This window comes from Rana temporaria, chromosome 3 (assembly GCF_905171775.1).
Source record: "Rana temporaria chromosome 3, aRanTem1.1, whole genome shotgun sequence".
In the NCBI taxonomy this organism is placed as follows: Eukaryota; Metazoa; Chordata; class Amphibia; order Anura; family Ranidae; genus Rana; species Rana temporaria.
In genome coordinates, this window is record NC_053491.1 from 169251766 (window position 1) to 169276303 (window position 24538).

Consider the following 24538-nt stretch of genomic DNA (forward strand, 5'->3'; position numbering starts at 1 on the left):
GGGTTGCAGCAGGCCCAACGGAAGGTGCCGAGGGGACTTACTTTGAGCACAAACGGAGCATGCCGCTACATATGCGGCGATGTCGGAACGTAGGGAAGGCCACCAGAACAGACGTGAAACAGCCCAGGACAGCTGATACTTACCAGGATGCCCCGCGGTCTTGGAGTTATGGTAGGTTCGCAACAACCGAGTGCGCAACTCCTCAGGCACAAAACATCTGCCGTTGGGTCTCCCAGAGGGAGCACCAGATTGAGCCGCCAAAATCTGCTCACCAAGGGGAGAGGTCAGGCTGGTGCGAATGGCGGCCAGGATCTGATTCGGAGGTATGACCGAAGTCGGTATAGATTCCTCCCTGGACAGCTCGGAGTACTGCCGTGATAAGGCATCCGCCCTGATGTTCTTGGAACCGGGTAGGTAGGAGACCACGTAATTAAAACGTGACAAGAACAGAGCCCATCTGGCCTGACGTGGTGTCAATCTCTTGGCCTCAGAAAGGTAGGTCAGATTCTTGTGATCCGTCAGGATGAGAACCGGAACCACGAGCCCTCGAGCAAGTGCCTCCACTCTTTGAGAGCCTGCACTATGGCCAATAACTCCCTGTCACCAATCTGATAGTTGCACTCCGCGGGTGACAGTTTCCGGGAGTAAAACCCACAAGGAAGCAGCGGACCCTCTGGAGTTCTACGCTGAGACAGAAGGGCGCCTACTCCCGTCTCAGATGCGTCCACCTCGAGGACAAAGGGCAACCCAGGGTTGGGATGAGACAGAATCGGAGCCGACACAAAGGCGGATTTTAGGGCCTCAAAAGCCCGGATGGCCTCGAGCGGCCAGACCTGGGAATTACTGCCCTTCCTGGTCAGATCCGTGAGAGGCTTGGCCAGCATGGAGAAGTCCCTGATGAACTTCCGATAATAATTGGCGAAGCCCAAAAAGCGCTGCAAGGAACGAAGACCACTGGGCTGAGGCCACTGTAAGACAGCCGAAACCTTCTCAGGGTCCATGGAGAACCCCTCAGCGGAAATGATGTAACCTAAGAAGGTTACCTGGGATCGGTGAAATTCGCATTTCTCAAGCTTACCGAACAGCTTGTTCTCTCGTAACCGTTGCAACACTCGCTTGACATCCAGAATGTGGGCCTCCATGGATTCAGAGTATACCAAGATGTCATCCAAATAGACCACCACACACTGCTGCAACAGGTCACGGAAAACATCGTTGATGAATTCCTGAAAGACTGCGGGCGCATTGCACAACCCAAAGGGCATAACCAAGGATTCATAATGACCGGTCCTGGTGTTAAACGCGGTCTTCCACTCATCGCCCGCCTTGATCCTTACCAGGTTATATGCCGCCCTCAGGTCGAGTTTGGTAAAGACCATGGCCCCCTTAAGGCGATCGAACAGCTCGGAAATCAAGGGTATCGGGTAAGCGTTCTTGATCGTGATGCGATTAAGGCCCCTGTAATCGATGCAAGGCCTCAACTCACCGCCCTTCTTTTTCACAAAGAAAAATCCAGCCCCTGCCGGGGACGAGGATTTGCGAATGTGACCACGGGACAGCGCCTCCATCACGTACTCCTCCATGGCCTCATTCTCCGCAACCGACAGTGGATAGACCCTGCCGCGAGGAGGAACGGCACCAGGTTGTAACTCTATGGCACAATCGTATGGGCGGTGCGGAGGTAGGGCAACTGCGCGCACCTTATCGAATACATCCCGGTACTCCTCGTATTCAGGAGGCAACAGAGAGTCCGAGGAAGTACACAGCAACTTGACAGGCCCATGGATGCAACTAGCCCCACACTGTGGTGACCATGAAAGGATCTCGGCCGATCTCCAGTCGAAAGTCGGATTATGCTTCTGGAGCCAGGGGTACCCCAAGACCACCGAGTAGTGTGGAGACGAAATAACCTGGAAGCAGACCGACTCTCTGTGAACGGCACCAATGGCTATCCCCACTGGAAGGGTCTCATGAGTCACGTGTGACGGCTGGAGGGGTCTGCCGTCTATCGCCTCTAGAGCCAGCGGGGAACCTCGAGCCTGCAGAGGAATGGAATTGGCGGCAGCGAACTCACTATCAATGAAAAAACCACCAGCACCAGAGTCCACCAATGCCTGGGTCGTCACCGAGCCCCCGACCCAGGAGAGGACAACAGTGATCAGTGGTTTATCAACACGGGAAACCGGGGACGAGGAGACTCCACCCAAGATCTGCCCCCGACAGGATCTCAGGTGCGAGCGTTTCCCGGACGGTTCGGACATGCCAACCGAAAATGCCCACCGAGACCACAGTACATGCATCGGCCCTCGCGTCTCCGGATTACCCTCTCCCCCTCGGACAGGCGAGCAAACCCCAGCTGCAGGGGTTCACCCCCAGGAGGCGTGGGAGGAGAGGGAGGCACAGGTGGGACAGCAAACGTAGGCGCCAAACTGTTAGGAGGCCTCCGCAGGCTCTCCTTAAAGGAAGGTCTCTCCCTGAGTCTGGTGTCAATCAAAATCAGGAAAGAAATAAGAGCCTCGAGCTCCACTGGTAGGTCCTTAGCTGCAACCTCATCCTTCAAGGCATCCGAGAGACCATGAGAGAAAGCAGCGACCAGAGCCTCATTATTCCAGCCCACCTCTGCTGCCAGGGTACGAAACTCAATGGCGTATTCGGCTACGGATCGTGAACCCTGTCTGACGGACATAAGGAGCTTTGCAGCAGAGGCGGCGCGAGCCGGCACATCGAATACCTTCCGAAGAGAAGCAACAAAACCAGAAAACTCGGCAACCACCGGATTGTTGTTCTCCCATAAAGGGCTGGCCCAGGCCAAGACCTTGTCCGAGAGCAGCGAGATCAAGAAGCCCACCTTTGATCTCTCAGTGGGAAAGGCATGTGGCAGCAACTCGAAATAAATGCCCACTTGGTTAAGGAAACCTCGGCACTGAGTTGGCTCTCCCCCAAATCGCTGTGGAAGGGGGGCAGAACCGGTCATACCCCGAAACACCGCAGGCGCAGCAACAGGTGTCGGGGTAGACTCTGGCGCAACAACCGGAGCGGCAGTAGGAGCGGGCCCAGGAGCGACAACCGACCCATCGGCAACGGAAGCGAAATGAGCCGTGCGTTCAAGCAGGGTTTGCAACGCCACGGCGAACTGACCCAACAGGTAATCCTGCTGATCAAGTCTGGCAACCAGCGTGGGTAGCGAGGATGGCCCTGTACCGTCAAAATTCATGGCTTGGTCCTAATGTTACAGAACCATGAACCAGACGTACAACAAGAGATAAGTGAAAATAAGAAGGCTTTATTGAAAATCAAGCTGTAAAGCAAAAGTCCAAACGGATGGTAAAACCGAAGCAGAGTCTTGTGAAGCCAGAGGTCAGGAACCAGAAGGGTAGTCAGACGAAGCCAGGATCAGGAACCAGCAGGGAAGTCAGACGAAGCCAGGATCAGGAACCAGCAGGAAAGTCAGACGAAGCCAGGATCGGAACCAGAAGCAGCAGCAGTCTTAGAAGCATGTGAACACAGGAGGACCAAGCAAGGAACTGAAGCCACAGACCTCCTATATATATGAGCCAGGCATCCAGCTCCTCCCAGTGGGAAGGAGGAGCCGCAGGGTGGGAGGCTACAAGAGACCCAGAAACCAAGATGGCCGCCAGCACATGTCAAACGAAGGAGACAGGAGAGAGGTAAGACCATGACAGGAACCCCGCTTTAAATGAAAAGTTCAGCCTGAGCTTTTTTTTAAAAATGCAATTTGTTTTGCACTCCTGTGACCCGTTTTCAGCAGAGAGCAGTCTGAACGTCACAAGAGATGGCCCCTCCCGCCCCTCCACAGATCAGCCCTCCAATGAGCGTGGAGAAGCAGAGCAGGAGAGATACTGACTGACAGGCATCATTTCCCTGCTCAGGGAGGTGAGAGAACCGAGCCATCGGCGATGTTCGGTGGCTCGGGTTCTCAGCTAAGAGGAGGCGGGGACAGATGCTGCATCCACCTAGGTAAGTATCAATCTAGAAAAACAACAACCCATACTTCTCTTTTAACATTCATCTCCCATGACTTTCTTCATAAGCTTAAATGGTCTGCAAAGTATAAATGTAGTGTATCTCTGTGTTATGTTAGTTTAAATCTTGTTGCATATTAGGAACATAAACTTCTCCCAGTGCCTTCAATGTTAAATATAAGTTTAAACATTCTAAAAAGTGCCCTGGGAGCAAAGTGTTTCTATGTAGTCACTTCTTGTATATACAATAAGAAATGCTATGTTCAGTGGAACTTCTAATTGGGCATATTTTAGATTGCTGGTACTGGATTACTGGAGTAAAAAAAGGAAAGCTTGAGTGGCTGGCTTCCTCTTCACTGCCTTGTCTACAGTCTACCATTACCTGCCACTGCCTGATTTGTCCATATTTATACATGTCAGGCAGATACCATAAATCCCAAGAAGTACATGACGCTCTTACCTGGGTTGCGACAGGCTTCTGTGATTTCAGGCATTTTCACATCAGTAAAACCAGGCAGTTATTGAAAGTCAGGGATCATAAATACAGCAGTGATAGGCGAGTTAGTGCTGCTTACTAACAGTATGAAAGATAGACATGACAGAAATTCCATTGCAAGATAGACTATTTTTACACAGCACTAAGTAAAAAATTAAATAGTTGTTTGTTTGTGTGTGGCTTTTCTGTGGAACATCCATGAATTTACTGATTTAAAGACTTTTAAAATAGAATGAATGATGAAATGAGAAGAAAATTACAATTCATATTGGTATTTCTACTATAGATGGACAAATAAATATTTAGAAAGCAAGAACCAGTGAAAGGCTGCTGTTTTTCCTTCTGTAACTGATACTTCATGGAAACCACTGCCCAATGCTTCATTTTTACATATTCTTAATTATTTTAAGTAGTCTTTTTATATAGACATATTAATGCCTTTTTTATTAACTGTCAGTGAATATAGAAAATTGGAAACCCTGCTCATTCATCGTCATTATAGTCAAAATGCTTGATTGCGGTTCTTCATTTTATCTGATGATGATTGTAGAATATTCAAACCAAAAAGAGCCAGAACATATTGGACTTTACTGGTACCAGAGAGGAACAGTCAAACATTGTTGTACAAAAAAATATATTTATTACAAACATTGATTAAGAACAAATATAAAACCATAAAAAAAAAAACTTTTCTAATTTGATGATACAAGCCATGTAATCGAGCAATAAAAGTAGAACTTTGCTATATGTTCTAAGAGGTCAGCGTGTTTCACATCTAACTGCATCCTCAGGACCTCATTGTCTTGGTAGCAAAGAACATTGGCCTATCCAAAAGAGAAAAAAGTATAACAATTAATATATAACATGTATAGGCTTAGGGCTAGTGCTATGTATTATTTATATATGCCATACTTTCCTGGGCACCTGCCCTGTGCCATACAGTGTACCACCATCCGTGGCAACACTCAGGGTGACATGCAAGTTGATCTACTGGACACAGTGTGCTTGTGTGAACGATGATTCCCTGTCATATATGTTATATATTGATTGTTATATTTTTTTCCTGTTATTAAATTCTGGCCATTTTAAGTCTCATAAGTAAACTACAGCCCTACTACTGGAAAGTTGGGCACTGAAATGAGGGACAATGCCATAGAGCTGGGAGAGGGTCTATTCATGAGGTTTGAGGGCAACATTGAAAATACACAAATGAACATTTAAACAACATGCTTGAGGATGCCTAAAAGCTGTGCCCCAACCAGATACATTTCAGTTTGAAAAAAAGGCTTTGTTAAGTAGTTTAACAACTTCCGTCAATAGGATATTGACGTCCGGGGAGGGGTTCTGTTATCCTGACTGGACATCTATTGACGTCCAGCAGGCTAACATGTAGGTGCGCGCCCACGAGGGAACGCAGTGTGGCTTTTGCGAGGGCACACTGCGTGTGGCGTGCCAGTCTGACACCCCGCATCTCTGATCATGATAAGAAGCATCTGTCAGAGCCTTCTTACCACGTGATCAGCTGTGACCAATCACAGCTGATCATCGCGTGAACCAGGAAGTGCCGGTAAATGGCATTTCCCGGTTTGCACTGACAGGGAGAGCCGATCGGTGGCTCTCACTGTCAGAGGGGGGGTCTGTGCTGATAATCAGCACATTGATTACCAGCACAGCCCCCTTAGATGTGCCCATCAGCAGCTACAAAGTGCCCATAAGTGGTGAGGCAGTGCCCCATAAAAAAAGTCTGACAGTGACGTTTCTTTTATAGGGGAGGCGGGCCACGCGTCACGTGACCCTGTCCCCCTCTGACGCACACTCTGCTACGTCACTGGGACAGCCCTTGCGTCAGAGCGGGACGGGGTCACGTGACGCGTGGCCCGCCTCCCCTATAAAAGAAACATCAAAGCATCGGCGCGTCATTCGCTGAGCTGTGCTCTGAATGGATGGATGTTCTCATCGCTGGACCAATCGCTGGAGACATCACCCGTCGCTGGAGAGATCACCCAACGCTGGATAGAGACAACGATGGAGCAGCGAGCAGCATCGATCGTCTATTTTCACCACTGGATTTTTATTTGGTTTAATTAATAAAGTAATTTGTTCTACGGTGTGTGTGTTTTATTTTCTGAAAACTACTACTTACACTTCCTTCGTGAAATGGTAGGGGTACAGTGTACCCCATTACCATTTCACACAGGGGGGGCCAGGATCTGGGGGTCCCCTTTGTTAAAGGGGTCTTCCAGATTCTGATAAGTCCCCTGCCCGCATACCCCCACAACCACCGGGCAAGGGTTGTGGGGATGAGACCCTTGTCCCCATCAACATGGGGACAAGGTGCTTTGGGGGGCACCCCAAAGCACCCTCCCAAAGTTAAGGGCATGTGGCCTGGTGCGGTTCAGGAGAGGGGGGGCCGCACTCTGTCCCCCCCTCTTTTCTGCGGCCGGCCAGGTCAACGTGCTCAGATAAGGGGTCTGGCGTGGATTTAAGGGGGAACTCCACGCCATTTTTTTTTACATTTGGGGTGGAGTTCCCCTTAAAATCCACACCAGACCTGAAGGGTCTGGTTATGGATATTTAGGGGGAACCCTACGTCATTTTTTTTTTAATTGACGGTGGGGTTCCCCTTAATATCCATACCAGACCTAAAGGGTCTGGTTATTGAATTTGGGGGGACCTCCGCGCATTTTTTTCCCGAACTCCGAACCCAGACCCAAACTTTCAGCAATTATTTACAGTTCGGGTTCTCTCAACTCTACCCAGCAGTCAAACCTGTCAGCAACTCATAATCAATGCTGCCCATTATTGCCACCTGTCAGTGCCAATCAGTACTGCCTATAAGTGCCAATCAGAGCTGCCTGTCAGTGCCCATCAGTGCCACCTATCAGTGCCCATCAGTGCCACCTATCAGTGCCCATCAGTGCTGCATATCAGTCCCGCCTATTGGTGTCCATCAGTGCTGCATATCAGTGCCGCCTATCAGTGCCCATCAATTCTACATATCAGTGCCTCCTCATCAGTGCCACCTCATCAGTGAAGGGGAAAACAAAATGTTATGACAGAAACAAAGAAAAACATATTTTTTTTTCAATCTTGGTCTTTTTTAGTTTGTTTAGAAAAAAATAAAAACCCCAGAGGTTAACAAATACCACCAAAAGAAGTAAGGCCAATGTTCTGTTCATTCTGCACTCCTGTGACCCATTTTCAGTCTTAACCCGCTGTTGGCTGATGTCACTCAGCCAGTGAACCCAGCAGCCTAGTCCAGCAGCTGGCTCTCAGTGAGCCGCTGGGAGACTGAGCCAGCCACTGCCCCACCTGCACAGCCCAGGGCTCCAGTGATCGCTGGAGGGACAGAGCAGAGAGCCAGCGACTGACCATCCCTGCTCTCTGCTCAGAGCAGAGGGGAGAACTGAGCCCCAATAGAAGCTACAATAGACCAAGAGTGGAGAGCAGCCTATTGGTCTTGTGCAGTTCAAGTAGATTATTTGTATAATAGAAGAAAGTAAGAAGGAGAGGGAAGGGGTGAATGGGGGGATCCAATGGTTGTCACAGAAAACCTCTTGTAAACAAGTGCCTTGGGTGCCCGTATGGGTCATGGTCAAGGTTCCAACAGTGACCGGATGAAGTTTCAAGGTAAGTAGTTGTCCACCCAGGTTGCCAAATTTTCTGGTGTTTTGGCATTCGGTTGATCAGTATAGCCTCTAGTCTGCTATGAATCATGAATTACTAACACTCTCACTACACCGTATTTGCGCAGCAATTTTTCAAATGTTTTTTTTTTTTATGAATAAAAAAAACTTTACTGTTAACCCAATTGTTTTGTATAATGTGAAAGATGATGTTATGCAGAGTGAATAGATACCTAACATGTCACACTTTAAAATTGTGCACACTTATGAAATGGCACCAAACTTCAGTACTAGGGGCCAGATTCAAAAAGAATTGTGTTACGCTGCGGCGGCGTAATGTATCCCATTTACGTTACACCGCCGCAAGTTTACAGCGGAAGTGCCTGATTCACAAAGCACTTACCTGTAAACTTGCGGTGGCGTAGCATAAATCCGCTTGGCGCAAGCCCGCCTAATTCAAATGGGGCGGGCACCATTTAAATTAAGCGCGTTCCCGCGCCAAACGTACTGCGCATACTCCGTCCGTAAAATTACCCGACATGCATTGCGCTAAATGACGTCGCAAGGATGTCATTGGTTTCAGCGTCCAGCGTCATTCACGGACGACTTAGGCAAACGACGTGAATTTTCAAATTTTGACGCGGGAACTACAGCCATACTTAACATTGGCTAGACCACCTAGAGGGCAGCCTTAGTTTTACGCAGCGTATCTCGACGGAAACAACGTAAATTTAGAGCGACGGGTAAAGCGTACGTTCGTGAATCGCCGTAACTAGTCATTTGCATATTCTACGCCGACCGCAATGGAATCGCCACCTAGTGGCCGGCCTAGAATTGCAGCCTAAAATCCGACGGTGTAAGTCAATTACACCTGTCAGATCTTAGTGAGAACTATGTGTAACCTGATTCTATGAATCAGGCGCATAGTTACGACGGGCGGATCACAGAGATACGACGGTGTATCAGGAGATATGCCGTCGTATCTCTTTTGTGAATCTGGCCCTTAGTTAGTTAGTTAGTTAAAGAGGATTGCTAGTGCTAGAATTATTGCTCATGCTCTAACGTTCAGGGCATATGTAACCTACAGTATGTGTATAGCCAGTGCCTTACCAGCCACTGACCTCAATTTAAAATTTTTCCTTAAAATAAATTTTACATAGTTACATAGTAGGTGAGGTTAAAAAAAGACACAAGTCTATCAAGTCAAACCTATGTGTGTGATTATATGTCAGTATTACCTTGTATATACCTGTTTGTTGTGGTTGTTCAGGTGCTTATCTAATAGTTTCTTGAAACCATTGATGCCCCCGCTGAGACCACCGCCTGTGGAAGGGAATTCCACATCCTTGCCGCTCTTACAGTAAAGTACCCTCTACGTAGTTTAAGGTTAAACCTCTTTTCTTCTCATTTTAATGAGTGGCCATGTGTCTTGTTAAACTTCCGTGAAAAAAGTTTTATCCCTATTGTGAGGTCACGAGTAAGGTATTTGTAAATTGAAATCCCTTCTCAAGCGTCTCTTCTCAAGAGAGAATAAGTTCAGTGCCCGCAACCTTTCCTCATAACTAACATCCTCCAGACCCTTTATTAGCTTTGTTACCCTTCTCTGTACTCTCTTCATTTCCAGTACATCCTTCCTGAAGACTGGTGCCCAGAACTGGACAGCATATTCTATGTGCGGCCAGGCCAGAGTCTTATAGAGAGGAAGAAATATTGTTTTATCTCTGGAGTTAATCCCCTTTTTAATGCATGCCAATATTCTGTTTGCTTTGTTAGCAGCAGCTTAGAATTGCATGTCATTGCTGAGCCTATCATCTACTAGGACCTCCAGGTCCTTTTACATTCTAGATTCCCCCAGTGTATAGATTGCATTTGTATTTTTGCCACCCACGTGCATTATTTTAGATTTTTCTACATTGAACCTTGCTCACCCCATTAATATGTTCAGATATTTTTGCAATATTTCCACATCCTGCAGAGAAGTTATTGGCCTGCATATCTTCGTGTCCACAAATACAGAGATTGCACTGCTTACCCCATCCTCCATGTTGTCTATGAACAAATTAAACAGGATTGGTCCCAGCACAGAACCCTGGGGGACCCCACTACCCACCCCTGACCATTCCGAGTACTCTCCATTCATTACCACCCTCTGTGCTCTTTAAATAAATGAACATAGTCTTAAAGATAACATAAACTACTAATGCAAAAAAAAAAAAAAAATAGAATGCTGAACAAGACACACTACATTGGATGTCTTTTCATGTTGGTCTACTTCTAAAGGCTGGGTAAAAGCCTTGTTTGTGCCTTCATTCAAGTCTTCCTCATTTCTTAGAATGTCATCAGCAGTATTCCCATGTTCGTTATTCCCAATTACCCATTTGTTTTGTTAATTACATTGATCTCCTGATTCAGCAACTAAGACTGGATTGTTTGACTTTGTTCTCATTAAAGCCGTTTTGCACAAAATGTGTATGATGTCAGAATCAAGACATGGAATAACAAATGATATTTTCTTCACAGTGAAGGATAGCTAAACTTCTTTCTTTTTTGATTAATTTCATGCCTGACTCAGTCAGAGATTAGGCTCTGACACATTTTATAATTAAATATTGAAATCATAAAGTGCAAGAATGTTTAATTTTTAAAATATGAGTTTTAATTTACCTCATACAGAGAATGGCTCTGGTCACCTGTGGAGATGCATTACACACTACATTGCCTAATGTATGATGCCTGAATAAGGCTGAGCATACAGTAAAAGTAAACTAATGCAATTTACTGAATAGCAGTCAAATATTTATCCAGTTGATGAAGCAGACTTTATGTAAAAATCTGACAATAATTAAGGAAAAGCCTTGCTTAACCTCTTTGGTACTAAAGAGGTCTACATCGTGTATCTCCCTTTCTCATTGTGAAATCTCTGTGCCTCACAGGTTGGGGTTACAGTGTTCTCTCTTTTAACATACGCTCTTATGCTCTAGCAGATGGCTGATATTTGGTTTATCATATTCATGATTGAACACAAGGCAATGCAGGAGCATCAAACAGAACAGGGAAAGAGCTTATACCATATCATTGAGTTCTAAGGGACATTTGTTTATTTAAGGCAATTGAAGACCAAGAATATATGCAGAGAAATGTTTGTACACCTCCAGAGCTTCATCTTTTTAGAAATAGAATGTTTGTCGATAAAGCTGGTAAATATTTATATGATAGGTTATTTAAACACTTGTCACAGTTACTTATTTTACAGTAAGCTTGGAGGAAGCTAACTCAGAATTATTTAATATGCTTAGTTCTGGATTGTTCAGGCATTGCAATATACAGTAATAAAAAGCAATGAATATCATATAATGCTTCTGGGTTGTTTATTTTTTATGACACTATATCTATTGTTATACATAAATGTAATTACAGCATGCTACAAGTACTACTGATAGACTATATATATATATATATATATATATATATATATATATATATATAAATACACACACACACAGAGTTGTGCTCATAAGTTTACATACCCTGGCAGAATGTATGATGTCTTGGCCATTTTTCCTGGAATATGAATGATAACACAAAAACAGTTCTTTCACTCATGGTTAGTGTTTGGCTGAAGCCGTTTATTATCAATCAACTGTGTTTACTCTTTTTAAATCATAATGGCAACAGAAACTTCCCTAATGACCCTGATCAAAAGTTTACATAGCCTGGTGATTTTAGCCTGATAACATGCACACAAGTTGACACAAAGGGGTTTGAATGGCTTTCAGGCTGGGTTCACACTGGTGCGACATGACAGCTGTCTTACTTTGGATCCGATTTTGCCCTCCGACTTGAAGCCGACATACGTCCGACTTTTAATGAATAGGGATCTGACTTGGATCCCCGCCAATACCAGGCACTGTGTTTGGTATGAATCTTGAGGGGGAACTCCACGCCAAATTATAAATAAATAAAAATGAAAAAACGGCATGGGTTCCCCCTCCAAGAGCATACCAGGCCCTTGGGTCTGGTATGGATTTAAAGGGGAACCCCCTATGCCGAAAAAATGGTGTGGAGGTCCCCCTAAACTCCATACCAGACCCTTATGTGAGCATGCAGCCTGGCCGGTCAGGAAAGGGGGTGGGAACTAGCATCCCCCCACCTGAACCGTACCAGGCCGCATTTTTTATTTAAAATTTGGTGTGGAGTTCCCCCTCAAGATCAGCACTGCACAAGTCGCATGCCAAAGTCAGGGCATGCAACTTTGATCCGACTTCAATAATATTCAATGGGCTGAAGTCGGACCAAAGTAGTACAGGGAGCATTTTCCAAGTCGGTCCGACTAGTGTCGGACCAGTTAAAGGGGAGGTTTACCCTATAAAAAATTTCTAACACTACATCCAGCCCAGTTCTGCATATAAAATTACACTGACCTTTTTTTTTTTTTGCCGTAGATAGCGTTTAGCCTTAGAATTCACCGCGGCTTCCGGGTAGGGAATCCCGCGGGAGTGGGCGTTCCTATTGACATGCCAATTGATTGACATGCTAAACGACGGCGCACACAGCGCGTCACGACTTCCCGAAGGAAGCTCGGGTCGGCTCGGCTCTATTCGGCGCCTGCTCCCCGGCGCCGAATAGAGCCGACCCAAGCTTCTTTCGGGAAGTCGTGATGCGCTGTGTGCACCGTCGTTTAGCATGTCAATCAATTGGCATGTCAATAGGAATGCCCACTCCCGCGGGATTCCCTACCCGGAAGCCGCGGTGAAGCGCAGTTGATTGACGGGCTTGGATAGCACGTCACACCTTCCGGAAATAGCCGACGTAACTCTCGGCTGCTTACGGCGCTATACGGCGCCTGCGCCTGCCGTGTAGAGCTGACTGCGCAGGCGCCGTAAATTGCCGAGAGTCACGTCGGCTATTTCCGGAAGGTGTGATGCGCTATCCAAGCCCGTCAATCAACTGCGCTTTACTTAGGAACGCCTATACCCGGAAGGATACGCCGCTCGGAGTCGGAGCAGACATACGGATAAAACGATAAGTACAAAAAAAAAAAGAATCCAGCATACTGCAGATGTCATCAGTATGCTGGATCTAGTGACAGAAAGTGGATTTTAGGGTGAACCACCGCTTTAAGGGTAATGTATTACATTTCTGGTTTAAGAATGGAGGATGGGCAGAAGAAAAGGTCCCCTCCATTCATAAATATTTTTTTATTCATAGAAGTTGAAGTACCTTCTTCTATGAATAGAGAAGCTGAGTGGAAAGAGTGGGCATAGTCAGGGACTCTTGATAAGAGCCTGCGACAGATGCCACAGTTCTAATAACCCCCGCTGCACTGAAAGGTGGGGAGCACCGATGAAGGTGGAAGGAGGATTTCCCCTAACAGAAGAGGTATCACCACAAGAGACCTATTCTACTAAATGTAAGTTATGTTCCTTCTGCTGATTTTTGTGTTTTTATTTTTTTTATTTTGACTACACTTAGGCTCTATTTATTATTATTATTTTTTGAATACATAAGAGCCGGTTCACACTGGGGCGACTCATCAGGCGGCTCAGCCACCTGACGAGTCGCGTCCCATTCTATGCAATAGAACCATTCTAATAGGAGCAACGCAAGTCGCTCCGACTTAGAAAAAGGTTCTTGTACGACTTCGGGGGCGACCCGGGGTAATTTGCATTGACTTCTATACAGAAGTCATTTTGCTAATCGCCTCTGAAGTCGTCTTCAGGACGACTTGCAGAGTCGCCCCCGAAGTCCTGCCGCCGCAGTGTGAACCGGCTCTAATTTTTACAGCGCCAACAGTTTGCACAGCACTTTACAACATAAGGGAAGACCTACAGTTACAAACAATTCAATACAGGAGGAATCAGAGGGCCCCCCGTTAGAGCTTACAATCTAAGAGTAGGGCCCTACTAAGTACCAAATTATATAAATGGAAAATTTCCCATGTAAGAAGGTGTCACCCAGAAACTTATATTTTTCCACTCATCTAGCATCTATTAGCTAGATTCAGAAAGAGTTAAGCCGGCGTAACTCTGAATCTGCGCCGTCGTACATTTAAGTGTATTCTCAAATTAAGATACACTTAAATGTAGCTAAGATACGACTGCCTGCGCGGTCGTATCTTAGCTGTCTAGTTCCGCCGGCCGCTAGGGGCATGAACGCTGATTTACGCCTAGAATGCGTAAATCAGCGAGATACGCCTATTCACAAACGTACGCTTGCCCGTCGCAGTAAAGATACGCCATTTACGTAAGGCGTTTTCAGGCGTAAAGTTATTCCACCAAAAAGCTGGCCTAGCCAATGTTAAGTATGGACGTCGTTCCTGCGTCAAATTTTTAAAATGTGACGTCGTTTGCGTAAATTGTCCGTGAATGGGGCTGGACGTAATTTACGTTCACGTCGAAACCAATAAGTCCTTGCGGCGTACTTTAGAGCAATGCACACTAGGATATGTCCACGGACGGCGTCAATCACGTCGGGCCATGGTTTATTTACATAAAACACGCCCACCTCTTCACAATTTACATTAGGCGCGCTTATGCCGGCCCATTTACGATACGCCGCCGTAACTTAGGAGGCAAGTGCTTTGTGAATACAGCACTTGCCTCTCTGACTTACGGTGGCGTAGCGTAAATACGATACACTACGCCGGCTCAAACATACACCGCCCTACGTGAATTCAGCTATATGTCTTTATTCCGCTCTCATGCTAAATCCTTTTGAAATTTGCATAAATGAAGACAGATCATTTAGTCCCACTTGATCAAATAAAATTGACAATGCTTCGCTTAAACTTTCTTCTTCAACATTTCTAACTTCTTACTCATCGCCACTGTCTGTGAACTAACATGCCAAAAAAGTGCTGCAATGTACCCAAATAAATTCAGACAGTGAAGATGTATGAGTTTGGCAGTGCTGGAGAGATAAACCTTCCAGCAACTACTTTCATGCTTTTTTAGCTGATTACCGCAGATCTATATCAAAAATTGATCATTCAGTCAGGGGATGCGTTCTATACATTCCTAGTATTCCAGTGAATTAGTTCCTACCTCTGCAATGGTGGTGTAAGTATACATTAGTTTAGCTTAATTTCAATGTTTGTGCTAAGCTTTGCCACAGACACAAGATCCTTTTAAAGGAATAATGCCTCTTGCATTTTATATTGAATTAAGACTATCGTATTTAATATTTCTAAAGTCACTTTTTAGTTCTCATACATGCTTCTCTCTTTTTCTCTCTCTCTCTCTCTCTCTCTATCTCTCTCTCTCTCTATCTCTCTCTCTCTCTCTCTCTCTCTCTATCTCTCTCTCTCTCACTCTTTCTTTCTCTAAGAAAAACTATGTACATTCAGAAATGTAGTTCAACATCAGATAATGCTCGAATTTCAGCAAGGTGAGAGTCCTGGGCATAGCTTGTTACTGACTTTCTGCTTAAAAAATAAAGTATTCTCTTTGATGTGGTAGAAGATACTGACAATATAGTATATCCTTTCAAACCTTCATAATACTTAATGTCTTTTCTAAAAGAAAAAAAATTATTCAGAAAGTATGGATGGTCTCTGATCTAGATCTACCCCTGGGACCATCCTTCGACTCTAGTTGCACCGTATCATAGTCATGAATTGTGTGTATTTACCAAAGTTATTGAACTCAAACTTGACAGAAACTGATAAAAGTTTATCTTAACAATATGATGTATTATCATTTGCATTTATGCTGAATTAATTTCAGTGACTTCAAATGTGCAGTGCTCTTGTGATGCTTTATCTTGCATTAATAAGCTATGTGATTTGTATTGTAATAAATGTCACCCTCATTGTGGTTATGTACATTTTCAGGCTTATTTAGTAAGGTAAACAGCAATATAAAATGTTCAGTTACCAATAGCAACTAATCTCAATTCACCTTCCATTATTTTACTACTAAATAAGAATTCTGACTCAGTGCTAAATGGAGCACTTGATACGTCATCATTCCCCTCTGTACTGCCTTATTAAATAACCCTGTTAATTTGCTAATATGAGCCAGAACGCTTACTAATGTTTGATTATACTGCTTATAAAGAAAATGTAGAACTTACTCATGTGTTATTTAGCTTCTCTGATGTAATATCCAGCAGGTCATCCTGTTAATACAATTTTGGCTCATCTTCCTTCTACGGTTGTATATAAGACAGGAGAAGAACAGTACAGGGGTTATTTACGAAAGACAAATGCATAACTGAGTTTGTCATCTTCAGGGGGCACTTGACAAGAGTCTAACTACCCTCCCCCCCCCCATTAGAATGTTTGGCCAATAAGTTGAGACTTTTTTCACATCTAAATGTTTTTTTTTGGCAGCACTCATGCAGCTCCAGACCTTGACACTCCCACCACCAAGCTTGACTGTAGACACACTTGTTTTTGTACTCCTCACCTGGTTGCCGGAACAAACACATGACACCATCTGAACCAAATAAAATGTTCCTGGTCTCATCAGACCACAGGACATGGTTCCAGTAATCCATGTCCTTAGTTTGCTTGTCTTCAGCAAACTGTTTGTGGGCTTTCTTCTGCATCATCTTTGAGCCATTTTTGAGCCATTTTTAGCCACAGTTAGGGGTAATACACCAAGGTGTCAAATTGAGAAACACTAAACACAAACTTGCCTTCATAACCTGGAAACATCAAATATATAACCTTTTACATGAGTTTCACCATTAGAGCTTGATATCAAATTTCAAATTAGTACCTCTAAAGCTGTGTACACACGATCGGTTTGCCCGATGAAAACAGGACTGTTTTCATCAGACAAACCGATCGTGTGTGGGCCCCATCGTTTTTTTTTCCATCGGTGAAAAAAAATAGAACATGTTTCCTATGGATAAAAAATCGACAGAAAAATCATATCGTCTGTGTGGAACTCCATCGGACAAAAATCCACGCATGCTCAGAATCAAGACAACGCATGCTCGGAAGCATTGAACTTAATTTTTTTGTCTCGTCGTGGTGTTGTACATCACCGCGTTTTGTTACGATCGGATTTTTGACTGATGGTGTGTAGGCAAGACTGATGAAAGTCAGCTTCATCGGACAAAGTGCCCTCACAGAGAAAAGTGATTAAAAACACAATTCTTGGTTGACCAATCCCTTGTTTTGCAGTGGCAGATCACCATTTTGAGGAGATATTTACCACTATTAATGGACTGTCCACTGGCTTCTGATTGTGACAGAATAATTTATCTCAAACAAAGAGGCCACTATAGCAACTACTTTAGCTCCATTCTAGCAGCAAATTGCAGAGCTGCAAGAGTTTGGTGTTACCTGCCAAGAAACTTTTTCAAACTGGAAAGTATGGTGAAAGGTCAACAGGAGACAGTTCACGCTTTGCAGAGGCAATTGCTGGACTTACAACCCCAAGATGATGCTAACACAGATATGCCTCTACCACTCAATTCAATAGAGGCCACTATGATTACAGAGGTTTCCTTAACCACTTGACCTCCGGAAAGGTTTTAAAAACTAAATTTGTATATTTTTTCCCACAAATAGAGATTTATTTTGGTGATATTTAATCACCATTGTTTATTATTTTTTGCTATATAAATGAAAAAAATACCAAAACATGTTTTTCTTAGATTCTGATAACTTTTTTCATATATTTAGGCCAAAATGTATTTTATAACATTTCTTTGGTAAAAAAAACAAAACAACTTGGAGTATATTATTTAGTCTGTGTAAAAGTTATAGAGTTTACAAACTATGGTATTTGAAAATGTATCAATCCTGATGTACTGATGGCCTATTTCATTCAATTGTTTGAAGTCCTTAAAATGCCAGGACAGTTCAAATACCCTCCAAATGATCCAATTTTGGGTAATAGACAGTCAAAAATACTTAGTAAGAGGCATGGTGAGTTTTTTTTAAGTTGTAATCTTTTGTCACAATTTTTTGAAAATTAAGAAATTAAATAAAAATTTTTTTTTTTCACAATTGTTTTTTTTACATACTGTCACCAGTGCAGTACAGCATCATCATATGACAGGTGAATTTCTATTCATGATAGCTTGATTACTTTTGTGATCTGTGAATTGCTACAGCTAATCACATAGTACAGGGTGATGTGATTGGCCCAGGTACCATGTGATAGCTGTGTGCCAATCACAACATCACAATACTAAGCACAAGTGTTATATATGAAACCCATTAATAATAGATGTGTTAAATCGTGATAATGTGATACCTCAGCCACTCAATTTGGCTGGGTACTGGGGGCTGCAATCCACTGTGTCCCATAGATACATAGGTCACAGGAACGATGCACTGTGCGCCCACATGCCAGAGACATTCAGGTATGTGATTGTGTCTGGTTATGCCGCCCAGCTACAGTAAAATTACTGTCGGTGAGACAGCAAGAAGTTAACCAATGTTGCATATATTTCCAAATGAAACATACTGCATTTCCATCTGAGAAAAGGTGTTTAATGTTTATCAACCTCCTGACTGAGGAAGCTCTAGCTTGAGATGAATTAATCTCTTCCTCAGGGATAATCAGATGCCTTTCTGAAATATCAAAAAGAAGACTTGCAATAGTATCTATACAATGGTATCAAAAACTATACAATTTTTGATACTATTGTATAGATACTATTGCAAGTCTTCTTTTTGTTTTTTTTTCAGAAAGGCATCTGATTATCCCTGAGGAAGAGATTAATTAATAAATCTAGAAACACATTGGATGTATGATGCCAAGCAAACTATCTGCTGAATATCAAACCCTATTAAGAGACATGTCTCCTGGGGCAGGACCCGGGTCCCTAAACACGTTTTATGACAATAACTTGCATATTAACCTTTCAAATTAACAGTTTTGATTTCTCCCCTAGACTTTTAAAGGGTGTTCCGCGGCTTTTCGAATTTGCCGCAAACACCCCAAATTGTTCACCGTTCATGGAACAGCCAATGCTCGAGTCGAACTCATGTTCAACTCGAACATACAACTCATCCCTAATCCTGAGCATGGGGATACCACATGTGTGAGACTTTTTCACAGCCTAGACTCATAGGTCGACTCAAAATCCAAGGTGTGCCTTAGGGCTTTATGAGAGCATAAACTATGGGCCAGATTCACAGATGAAATACGCAGGCGTATCTACTGATACGCCAGCGTATTTTCAAATTTCCTGCGTCGTATCTTTAGTTTGAATCCTCAAACCAAGATACAACGGCATTTGGGTAAGATTCGACAGGTGTACGGCTTCGTACGCCTTCGGATCTTAGGATGCAATACTTCGACGCCCGCTGGGTGGAGTTTGCGTCGTTTCCCGCGTCGGGTATGCTAATTAGCTATTTACGGCGATCCACGAAGCTACGCGCTCGTCGCATTCTCTTACGTCGGCTTTTCCCGTCGTAAAGTTACGGATGCTATTTCAATGGCTTATATTTAGACCAGCCATGTTAAAGTATGGCCGTCGTTCCCGTGTCTAATTTTTTATTTTTTTTTTGTTTTGCGTAAGTCGTCCGGGAATAGGAAAGGTTGTAACGAACGTCGCCCTTAAAAAAATTACGTCGGTGCGACGTCATTTCACGCAAAGCACGGCAGGAAATTACAAAACGGAGCATGCGCAGTACATTCGGCGCATTTGAATTAGGCGGGCTTACGCCGGACGGATTTACGCTACGCCGCCGCAAGTTTACAGGCAAGTGCTTTGTGAATCAAGCACTTGCACTGAAAACTTGCGGCGGTGTAACGTAAATGGGATACGTTACGCCGCCGGATTTGTACATGAATCTGGCCCTATGTGTCTAGTTTCCTAAATACCTATCATGTTTCTCTCCTTGAAGTGCCAGGACAAGAGAAACAGCCACAAAGTGACCACAAGGTATTTTCTGCAAGTCTTTTGAAAGTCTTTTTTTGCCACAAGTTTTTGGAGAATGCAGGAAGAAAATTAAAATGTATTTTTTTCACAAACACACAGCATAGGCATATTTAGAATTACAACAACATACATATTCCAGTGCTTAGGGTGTTACCAAACGTGAATTAACCAAATCACTGGCTGCTGCTTCATTAACCACTTGACCACTGGGCACTTAAGCCCCCATAATAACCAGACCAATTTTCAGCTGTCGGTGCTCTCACATTTTGAATGACAATTACTCAGTCATACAACACTGTACCCAATAGAAATTTGGGCCTTTTTTCCCACAAATGGAGCTTTCTTTTGGTGGTATTTAATCACCGTTGGGTTTTTTATTGTTTGCGCTATAAGATAAAAAAGACTGAAAATTCTGTAAAAAAATGAATTTTTCTTTGTTTCTGTTATAAAATTTAGCAAATTATAAATTTTTATTCATACATTTTGGCCAAAATGTATACTGCTACATATCTTTGGTAAAACTAAGTACAAATTTGTGTATATTATTTGTTTTTTGTGAAAGTTTGGGCTCTTTCACACGTCCGCTCAGTTTTTTAGATCATTTTTTTTTTCATCAGTTGATCTGTTTTTTCGTCCGTTTTTCGTTCGTTTACGTCCGTTTCCGATCCATTTTTCGTCCGTTAACGTCCGTTTTTCATCCGTTTTTCCATCCGTTTTTTCATCCGATTTTTTTTTTTTTTGGGGGCTTTTTACATATTTTGATGAAAAACGGATGTTAGCGGAACGGATTGTAAACGGATCGTCCGCTAACGTCCGTTTTTCGTCCGTTCCGTTTTTTTGACGGAAGAAAAATAGGGTTTTCTTCCGTTCAAAAAAACGGAACTTAACGCAGACGGATGCTAACGGACGTTAGCGGAAGCTCATCCGCTAACGGACGTTAACCCATAGGGAAGCATTGCGGTCCGTTAACGGACGTCCAAAAAAACGGACGAACGGAACGGACGTGTGAAAGAGCCCTTATAGAGTCCACAAGCTATGGTGCCAATATCTGAAAATTGATCACACCTGAACTACTGACGGCCTATCTCATTTCTTGAGACCCTAACATGCCAGAAAAGTACAAATGACCCCTTTTTGGAAAGAAGACATTCCAAGGTATTTAGAAAGAGGCATTATGAGTTTTTTGAAGTTGTAATTTTTTCCCACAATTCTTTGCAAAATCAAGATTTTTTTTTTCTTACAAAATTGTCATATTAGCAGGTTATTTCTCACACACAGCATATGCATACCACAAATTATACCCCAAAACACATTCTGCTATTACTCCCGAGTATGGCGATACCACATGTGTGAGACTTTTACACAGCGTGGCCACATACAGAGGCCCAACATGCAGGGCCAATTCTGACATTTCTCTCCTACATGTAAAAATAATAATTTGTTTGCTTGAAAATTACAAATAACCACAACACATTATATATATTTTTTTAGCAAAGACCCTAGAGAACACAATGGAGGTCATTGAAACTTTTTATCACGCACGATATTTGCACAGCAATTTTTCGAACGCGTTTTTTTGGAAATAAAACAGTTTTGGACTTAAAAAAAAAAAAACATTAAAGTTAGCCCAATGTGTTTGCATAATATAAAAGATGAAGTTACGCCGAGTAAATAGATACCCAACATGTCACCCTTCAAAATTGCACACGCTTGTGGAATGGCGCCAAACTTCGCTACTTAAAAATCCCCATAGGCGATGCTTTAAATTTTTTTACTGGTTACATATTTTTAGTTGGAGAAGAGGTCTAGGGCCAAAATGATTGCTCTTGCTCTAACGTTCTCAGCGATACCTCACATGTGTGGTTTGAACACCGTTTTCATATGTGGGTGGGACTTACGTGTGCGTTTGCTTCTGTATACAAGCACACAGGAACAGGGGCGCTTTAAAAACGTTTTTTTTTATTGTTCATTTTCCTTTTTTATTTTAGTTTGACATGTTTTTCCCCAAAAATAAATGTTTTGATCACTTTTATTCCTACTGTAAACATCCCTTGTAATAGGAATATAGCATGACAGGTCCTCTTTACAGTGAGATATGGGGTCAATAAGACCCCACATCTCACCTCTAGGCTGGGAAGACTAAAAAAAAAAAAAAAAAAAAAACGATCCTGGTTTCGATCGTAGCGGTGAGTCGGAAAAAGCACCGGAGGGCGACGGGAGGGGGGATGTCCCCTTTCGCCTCCTGTAAGAATGATCAAGAGGCAGAACAGCCACCAAGATCATTCTTATGGTGTAGAGAATTGCCGGCTGAAAAAGATGATATCTGAATGATGCCTGTAGCTGCACCCATTATTCAGATATCCCTGCACAAAGTCAAACAAAGTCATAAGAGGGCCGGCGGGCGGGAAGTGGTTAAAACGAATATTTTTTTCCAGAATATTTTCCGGGTATTGCAGAGTATTTTCCAGGTATTGCAGAGTATTGGCCGGGTATTTCAGAGTATTGGTCGGGTATTGCAGAGTATTGGCCGGGTATTGCAGAGTATTGGCCGGGTATTGCAGAGTATTGGTCGGGGTATTGCAGAGTATTGGTCAGGGTATTGCAGAGTATTGGTCGGGGTATTGCAGAGTATTGGCTGGGGTATTGCAGAGTATTGGCTGGGGTATTGCAGAGTATTGGCTGGGGTATTGCAGAGTATTGGCCGGGGTATTGCAGAGTATTGGCCGGGGTATTGCAGAGTACTGGCAGGGGTATTGCAGAGTACTGGCGTGGTATTGCAGAGCATTTGCAGGGGTATTGCAGAGTACTGGCAGAAGTATTGCAGAGTACTGGCAGGGGTATTGCAGAGTATTTGCAGGGGTATTGCAGAGTATTTGCAGGGGTATTGCAGAGTATTGGCAGGGGTATTGTACAGTATTGCAGGGGGTATTGCAGAGTATTGCAGGGAATGAAGAGTATTGCACAGGGTATTGCAGGGGGTATTGCAGGGATAGCTGAGCAGGGATGGCTGGATCTGTGACTGCAATTGTCACAGATCCAGCCCACAGCGCTGCTGACACCCGCTCTCTCCTCTCACACTGTACCGATCGGTACAGAGAGGGGAGGGAGAAACCGGCATCATCAAATGACGCCGGTTTGTTTACATGTGATCGCTCCGTCATTGGACGGAGCGATCACGTGGTAAACGGCCGCTATCAGCGGCAATTTACTGCAATCTGTGATGCGCCGGATCCTCTGGACCCGGCGGTCACGGACACTCCCGCGCGCGATTATGGGAGGACGTCCATGGACGTCCTCCCAGAGTTAACAAACTGCCCTGTAGACAATCTTTTGTCTATGGGCGGGTCGTTAAGTGGTTAAGAGACAAGTAAATAATGCGCATAGGTACACATAAACCTTAGGTGTCAGATACAGCATAAACACAGCATGGTAATAAAAGTCAGAATGTGACAGTTTTGGATAAACTGATCAAGAAGTCTGTGTTAAAAATTGAGATGGGTAAAAATACTTCCAGGGCTGCCATCAGAGGGGAACAGAGACCATGTTCCAATTTCTAGAAAAAAGGCAAGGAGAGAGGCGCCTCTGGGTGTAGTAGCTTAAAAACAATTTAATGGTTAAAAAACAAATACATGTGGTTGTTGCACTCACATTTGAGCAGTATGGAACAGGCACGTAAAGGTTTCTTTTAGGCTGGGTGAGCAGTCATCCGAGGAGGTAAGTTCCTTTTCCAGTCAGAGGGAGCGCTGTGCGGGGAGGTCACTATTTCATCCGAAGGATGGCATCCATGGGGATGTAGATGGTTCTCAACCCGAGGTCTGGAGCGCACGTGGAAGGCTGGCGAGGGCGGATGACGTCACTGGTATGCGACGCGTTTCAGAGTCTCAAAAACAGCTGATGGATTTTGCTGCTTACACACAGGAGTGTAAGCAGCAAAATCCATCAGCTGTTTTTGAGACTCTGAAACGCGTCGCATACCAGTGACGTCATCCGCCCTCGCCAGCCTTCCACGTGCGCTCCAGACCTCGGGTTGAGAACCATCTACATCCCCATGGATGCCATCCTTCGGATGAAATAGTGACCTCCCCGCACAGCGCTCCCTCTGACTGGAAAAGGAACTTACCTCCTCGGATGACTGCTCACCCAGCCTAAAAGAAACCTTTACGTGCCTGTTCCATACTGCTCAAATGTGAGTGCAACAACCACATGTATTTGTTTTTTAACCATTAAATTGTTTTTAAGCTACTACACCCAGAGGCGCCTCTCTCCTTGCCTTTTTTCGTTAAGTGGTTAAGGTACTGTACCTTTAAATTACATACATAGTTTTGAGTACTACCTTGTTACATAAAAACAAATCCCCACTTGTGTACTCGTGATAAATAAATTTGCAATAAGCAATTAAACCAATCTTGCAATAAACAATTGAAAAAAATAATTTGTCATTCATAAATTCGTCCATATTCTTGTTTTTTCAAACATGCAGAATGTGATGATCGATTGTGTAATTTGTATCTCTTTAAATAAAGTGCTGTCGCTTTAAATAAAGTGCAAATTGTGCTTCCCTTCAGTGTCCCCACTTATTTACC